Source organism: Castanea sativa, chromosome 7, assembly GCF_040712315.1.
Source record: "Castanea sativa cultivar Marrone di Chiusa Pesio chromosome 7, ASM4071231v1".
NCBI classification, from domain to species: domain Eukaryota; kingdom Viridiplantae; phylum Streptophyta; class Magnoliopsida; order Fagales; family Fagaceae; genus Castanea; species Castanea sativa.
This window is the reverse complement of record NC_134019.1, coordinates 45,585,373-45,591,372: the sequence shown is the minus strand read 5'-3', so window position 1 is coordinate 45,591,372 and position 6,000 is coordinate 45,585,373.

Genomic DNA, 6,000 nt, shown 5'->3' with positions numbered 1-6,000 from the left:
GATACCGGTTAATACCAGTGTACTGTTTCGGGTTTACCACTATTTTATATATTTAATATATATACACACATACACACACACAAAATCTCTATTTACCATAAAACATTACCTCAAAAATCATTGTTTACCATAAAACATTACTTTAATTGTTTATTGCACACAAAGAAGAAAAAATATAAAAAACAGAAAACTCGATTGCTCATTGCACACAAAGAAAAAAAATAATACAAATAATTAAGTTAACACAAATTACATAGATCATCTACTATATTTAAAAAATAATATATATATATATATATTAATAAATTTAAAAGTATATATACTATTTGTATATTTATAAATTTACTTATTTGGTAAAAGTTAATTTGTTAAAAAGATAAACTATTTAAATGATGCTCCAGTAGTATTCCTAACAATATAGGCAAACACAAAATTCTCAGTATTAGTTGTATATCCATTAGTCAAGACCCATATAATTTGTTTATAATATTTAAAATTATCAACTCATATCTTATTTAATAATTTAAACTCTAGCTAAATGGTTAATTCATTATACTAGTAATATATAATATATAGTATTCTCAGATAATATATAATATTTGTAATAACATTGATATTGACACTTAAAAAAAATAAAAATAAAAATTGATATTGATGTATTAAAATACTAAAAAAGGCCTTAAATAAGTTGTCTCAATCATTGTACTTGTAGTTGTAGTGTTCTGAATTTTGATGTGTGGGCAGAGCACACATAATAGTTATAATGTTACATTAAAAAAAAAAGTTTGAATTTTTGAATGAAGTTCACATGGGTTGTCAGTGAATTGTCACTTGTCAATCACACAAAACCACAAAAAGTGAAAGATTAAAAGAAAAAGAAAAATAAAAGGCAGAATAAGAAGAATAAACGTATGTATAAGCCTTTGAAGAAACATAAAAGGCATAATAAGAAGAATAAATGTTTGTATAAGAGCACTTGCAGCAATGGTTGTAAAAAGCTATTTTTATAACTACAAACTAAAAAATTAGAGCTACAGCAGTGGAGGCATATCTAAAAATTTTAGCTTTTGAGCTACAGTGCACATCTAAAGATAAATGTGCACTGTAGCTCAAAGCTATACCAAAATAATAATATTTTATTTATCTTTTCAATTAAATAAAATTTACCCTGTACATTCAGCTCTTCTCCCATTTCTTTTCTTTTTCCCTCTCTCCCTCCATGGAAAGATCAAAGATGGACAGTATTGATGATTTCAGTGAGGATCTCGGTGCCTCCACTCCGCCACTCCACTCCGCCGCTGGGTTGTGGATTATGCTCTGGCCTCGTGGATTGAAGTGGCTTTTTGTGATTGGAGTGCTTGCTTGTGGATCGGAGTGGTTATCGCTTGTGGTTGTGCTTGCTCGTGGATAGGAGTGGTGGGTTTCGGCGTACCGGCATGGGTTTCGGCGTACCGGCGTGGGTTTCGGCGTATCGGCGTGGTGGGTTTCGGCGTACCGACGTGGTGGGTTTCAGTTTTGGGTTGCTGGATTTTTGGGTTCCTATGGGTTTGGTTTGTGGTGGCTGTGGATTTGTATTATTTTATTGTAGGAGATGTATTATTTTATTGTGTTGAAAGCTAAAATAGATCCACTGCTGCAGCATGTTTTGTAAAATGAGTAGCTAAAATAGATAAAGTAACTTTTTGTGGAGCTAAAAAGCTAAATTTTTAGCTCCACTGCTATGGATGCTTTAAGCCTTTAAAGAAGAAGAAGAACATAAATTTTTTTGTTTGTTATTTTGGTCTGGTATGAAGTTTTCAGCCGAAATCCGATTTTTTTTTCGGTATAACCGGAACGACCTGGTATAGCTGGTATTTAAACTGGTACGAAACAAACACATTTCTGTACCGTCTCAGGCGCCGGTGCGAAATATTCCGGCCATACCGGCCGGTACGGTATGAGATTGACTCCACTGTTTCAAACTCCCATTGGGACTATGCAGGGATATTGAGATCTTGATTCAGAAATTTTGGAGGGGACAATGTGGTGAGTGTAGGAAGATTCATTAGAAAAATTGGGAGATTCTTTGCAAACCAAAGAAAGGAGGGGGGTTGGGTTTTAAAGAGTTAGCAAAGTTTAATTATGCAATGTTTTTTTTATGAGATTAATTATGCAATGTTAGCCAAACAGGTATGGAAACTTATTCATAATAAAAATTCTTCGTTTTATCGAGTCTTTAAGTCAAAATACTTTCCAAATTGTACTATTTTTTAGGCAAAACAATCTTCAGGTTTATTTGCGTGGAAAAACATTTTGATGGCAAGAAAAGTTATTTCCATGGGTGCAAAATGGAGAGTGGGTGATGGAAAGTCGATTAGAGTCTTCAAAGATGGGTGGCTGCCTGAAACTAATGGTGGGACAATCACCTCCTCCCCCACGGCACTAGGCAGTGAGGCTAGAGTGGACAATCTGATGGAGCACAACTCGGGTCAGTGGAATGAACAGGTGATTGACTCTTGTTTGATCCCATTTGAAGCACAACAAATAAAAGCTATTCCATTAAGTGTATCTCCTTAACCAGATTTATTGTACTGGTCATTGGAAAAAGATGGAGTGTATTCGGTGAAGTCGGGGTACAATGGTATTTGTGAGGATGCAAGACGAGAGAAGCTTCAGTCTCAACCGGGCAACAACATTAGGGATATGGTCAGTGATTTGGAAGCTCAATGTGCCAAGGAAGATCAAACACTTTCTTTGGAGGGCTTATACAAATAGCTTGCCAACCAAAACAAATCTGTTAAAAGAAAAATTGTTCCATAATCGCTCTGTCACCGATATGGAAAATGTGATGAGGATACGAAGCATGCATTGTTAGAGATATATTAGTCCATTAGCATAAGCCCAAGCCTAACTCTACTTTGTGTGCAAGCCAAGTTTCCTACTTGTACTAGAAGTCTATTAGTTTAGGGTTTAGTCTACTATATATACACATGTTATGGTTCATTGTAACACAGGATTTGTTCTATACTTTAATATATTATTGATGTAGCCCTTTAGGGTTTCCTCCGTGGATGTAGGCTGTTAGGCTAAACCACGTAATCCTCTTGTGTTATTGTATTCTATACTTTATGCTTTCGCTTCCGCATCCATAATAGCATATTCAACATGGTGTATCAATGCTAATATTTAACATGGTATCAGAGCCAGGTTTTCCTATGGCCATGATTTTCTGTCCTTACAGTGTATTAAGAGCAATCTTTTTCTTCCTCGGTGTTTCTTCGCTGCGTTCATCTTCTTTGGTTTTTCACCGCTGCCGTCAAAATTCTCCGGTATAGTCATGTCACCGTTAGAAGTCGCATCAACATTGCAAGACCATTGCCTTTCTCAAGCCACCGTCACAGAGCCAAATTTCATTCAAGAGATCTTTTCAACCTAATCAAATCTCAAGATTTCATCAAGTTTCCATCTTGAGTTTGAGAGGGGGTGTTAGAGATATATTAGTCCATTAGCATAAGCCCAAGCCTAATTCTACTTTGTGTGCAAGCCAAGTTTCCTACTTGTACTAGAAGTCTATTAGTTTAGGGTTTAGTCTACTATATATACACATGTTATGGTTCATTGTAACACAGGATTTGTTCTACACTCTAATATATTATTGATGTAGCCCTTTAGGGTTTCCTCCGTGGATGTAGGCCGTTAGGCTGAACCACGTAATCCTCTTGTGTTATTGTGTTCTATACTTTATGCTTTCGCTTCCGCATCCATAATAGCATATTCAACATGGTGTATCAATGCTAATATTTAACATGCATTATGGGATTGTGAAGCGAAAAAATAGGTTTGGTGTGCCGACTTTGGCTGGGTAAATCGGTTTGAAGCTGCGCATGGTAATTTCTTGGATCTGCTTGACCGAATGGTATCAAAATCTGAGAAGGCAAAACTGTTTGCCACCACCGCTTGGCGTATCTGGGTTCATCGAAACGAAACCAGACTCAAGGAGCAAGTAGTACCGTTGGACAAGATTAGAGACAGGGCCAAAAATTACCTACAATTGATCAATGCCAGTCGAAACTCAATGCAGAAGCAAGCGAAGGAAATCAGTAGGAAAGCGCAGGTGGCAGCCTCCAAAACCGGGTGAATATAAATTAAACTTTAATGGCGCAATGTTTAAGGAAAGCAAAGAGGTAGGAATTGGAGTTGTAGTTCGCGATTCTGCAGGTCAGGTCTTGGCATCATTGGCAGGAAAAATTAGGAAGCCTTGTACTGTCGAAAACTTGGAGATATTGGCAACAAGGGGTGCCGTTATTTTTGATGCTAAACTTGGGCTACAACAAGCACATTTTGAAGGTGACTCAGAACTTGAGATTAAAGCTTTACAAATGGGCACTATGTTTTCCTCATCTTTTGGTCATTTAGCTAGAGATACTTTTACTCATGTTAGCTCCCTATGGAGTTTCTCTTTCTCTCACATTGTTAAGCAAGGAAATGCTATTGCACGTGGCTTAGCCCAAAAAGCAAGACTATCTTTTCCTTTGTTAGTTTGGATGGAATTGTTTCATCAGAAGTTGTTGATTATGTTTCAGATGATTTTTTAGTTCATTAAACAAAATGCAAGCATAATTTTCTTTCTAAAAAAAAAAGGATTAAAATGCACATTAGAGTTCCGGTTAACTTAACTGGTAAAGTCTTTAATGGTTGCATAAGAGATTTGGAGTTCAATCCCCGCCTACACCAAAAACTAATTGATGTCTTGAGCTAATGATAAAAAGCTATCATCAAGAGCGAACGCTATAGATTATGGGATCGGAACTTATAGCATCCATTCTATTATGGTTGTTCTTATAATTAGGTTGGAGACTTTACCAACTGTACAAAGTTAGCTATAATACAAGTTAATAAATGAATAAAAATCTCACTTCCTTTACTTTTTTTTTTTTTTTTTGGGCTAAAGGATATGGCTTAAAACTAGCACATATTTCCTCGAACATGAAAAACATTAATCACTAACAGTAGATTTTGTTTCACATTCTAGAGAGACAGAGGTTACATAAAGTAAGGTGGAATTATATATATATATATATATATATATATATATATATATATATATATATATATATATATATATATATATAACCGAAGCCTCTAAAACTCTCATAATTTTTCACATCAGCATAATATTTAAATAAAACTATCATTTTATTTAAATAAAATTATTTTTGTTTAATCCAAACTTAACAAGGAATGAAACTCTATCCCTCTAACAAGTCCAACTTAAACTCAACCTCAAACTCATCATTATCATTTTTTTAAACAAAATTATTTTTGTTTAATCCAAACTTAACAAGAAGTGAAACTCTATCTCTCTAACAAGTCCAACTTAAACTCAAACTCAAACATTGATAATTTATCTCCAAATTTGTGAGCTTAATCATAAACACTATAAAAGTAAAGCAAACCCCAATATTTTTTTTTTAAAGCCAAGTAGAGGTATGAATTCTTCTTATATTATTTACTTCTCCTCTACTTTGTTAAAAAAAAAAAAAATTACTTTATGGTTTTTCATCTATTTTGTAAAAAGTAATTTTTGTACATGTACTAACCAAACTCTCTTTAGCCATTTTTTACAAGATAATAATTGAAATTATTCTTTTTAATGTAACCTATTTCTCTCTTATATTTCTCTATTGTTTAGTCATATTTTTTTTTTCAATAATTTCTAAGCAGTAAATCATCTGATTCTTTAATATTTTTTGGTCTTTCAAAAGTTTTAATATCTAAATTTTTGAATTATTTTTTTGCAGTATTTGAAACTATCTGCCAAAATTTTTTGTAAACCATTGCACGTTCAAACAATGACTTCTTCATCAAATTGTAACACAAATTGAAGTCATATAAGAGCAAATCATGCAATGATGTAGTTTCTTAAATTTTTTATAAAATTATTTTAGTCTATCTCATAAATAGATAAGCTTTTTGTACATAGCACGAGTTAGAGACTAGTTATTTCATATTCTCAAATAT